Genomic DNA, 1,878 nt, shown 5'->3' with positions numbered 1-1,878 from the left:
ATTAAACCCCGTTTTCTTCCCAGTCTCAGGTATGTCTTTATCAGCAGCATGAAAAAGACTAACACAACTTTTAAAACACTACTATAGTTGACTATTGAAACAAAAACAATAAGAAGCAGTAAGCATATTATAATTACAGCCCTCCACTCATTCACTGCTGCACATAAAATGCCAACTGTGAGTGTTATTCACTGGCCCCATTAAGAGGCTTGACACTGAACACTACCTCTAGGATGATGTTTTTAATCCTCATATGCTTCTCCATTGTCATGGTATCATCTTTTCTCATATTTGGATCAAAGTCCACGAGTTCTATCCGATCCATTTCATCAGTCTCTTCTACTTTCTTCCTCTAAGGTAGGAGTTTTATCAGCAAAGAGAGTTCATCAGCTGAGAGAAAGCCATTCTCAGGAAGTTTACCTTCAATTAGATAATTTGGCAACTCTTCATATGGGCTACATAAATTGGTATTCTTTCATTTAGCACACCCAAGATGTCCCCATGCTGACAATCTGACCTGGATGAGAGGTGATGACTATAGTTCAGTCATTAAGAGTGGAAGCTACGAAATGCTTCAACGAGCTGTATGTCCATACATATGAAAAGTTCTCCTCCTCATTGAATAAAAACAGCATGCTCCTCATCTAACACAATAGTAATGTCTCCCAGCTCCAATCCTGGTTGTTTGGTCTGCTTCACCATGGAATGTTACCTTCTGGCCATCTTTCATGCCTTTGTCAATATGGACTTGTGCAATCTTCTTTTCGCTATCTTCCTTCCATTGCAGCTTTTTTATCTATCTTCAGGACTGATTTGTTCTCCATGGCCCTGGCATTCTATGCCCACAGATTAAATTTGCTAAACCATTCCAGGTCCCATCTGATGAATTCTTATTTGCATTCCAGTAACTATGCAATTGGGACAGCCCTCTACTGTTCCTTTCTTAACACTTCTGCCTTCACATTTGTCACAAATCACACTTTTTTTTTGTTTTATTTGCAGAGCCAATTTTCTTGCCACACCTTTATATAAATCTTCTAAGGTTATTGACAGCTGACACACATTTTTACCTTTCCTGTCCCTCTGCATACTTCCTCCTCTTCCTCCAAATATCATACCAAACATGTCCACAGGAGAGCCAAAAGCGCTACCTGCTCCACCCTCTTTAATTACCTGGTTTTCCTCCCTTGACATACAATTCGCTTTTCTTTGCATCAGAGAGAACTTGATAAGCTAGAGAAATCTGCCTAAATTTATCTCCTTCATTCAGGTTCTTATCAGAGTGGTACTTCAATGCCAGTTTCCTATAAGCCTTTTTCTTATGATCTTTTTGAGTGGCATTGGGTTTAACCCCCAAAACATCATAGAAAGTGGGTTCTTTCACCGTTTTTTACTGGCAGCGAGTGGGTTGAGGCTGATGTGGAAGGTGTGCAAAGGAACGCACCTAGTAGTTGCGCTCAGATGCAGCAGCCACCACTCCTCCACCTCTCGCCAAGCATTATGGAAAGTTTCCTCAAAATATTTTAAATATTGTCACATTTTTGACCCATCTATCTAGCATGTATTGAGTATTATTACTTATGTATTTATACTTAGGTTGACATATAAATAAGTGCAATCTCTCATTTCAAGAAATGTACATTTTAATGAAAAAAACACGTAACTGTAAACACATAGATTCTTCCCTTTTTGTACATAAGATAAAATCCAAACTTCTTGGCATGGCATGAAAGGACCTAGTGAAATTCTAGAAGTTATTAAACAGATGCTTTGGGAGCATTTGGAAGAGAAAGCAGTGATCGTTAGGAGCCAGCATGAGCTCACAAAGAATAACTTCTTTTTTGATAGAGTTGCTAGACTGGCAAATTAGGTGAATTT

The 1,878-nt window shown here is 38.8% G+C and overlaps 1 pseudogene; it reads right to left on the bottom strand.

The window, feature by feature from the left end:
- Positions 1 to 200: 200 nt before the first annotated feature.
- LOC104666504 lies at positions 201 to 1,266 on the bottom strand (annotated as a pseudogene).
- Positions 1,267 to 1,878: the final 612 nt, after the last annotated feature.

Source organism: Rhinopithecus roxellana, chromosome 18 (genome assembly GCF_007565055.1).
Source record: "Rhinopithecus roxellana isolate Shanxi Qingling chromosome 18, ASM756505v1, whole genome shotgun sequence".
Taxonomy (NCBI): Eukaryota; Metazoa; Chordata; class Mammalia; order Primates; family Cercopithecidae; genus Rhinopithecus; species Rhinopithecus roxellana.
This window is presented reverse-complemented; position numbering and strand designations above follow the sequence as displayed.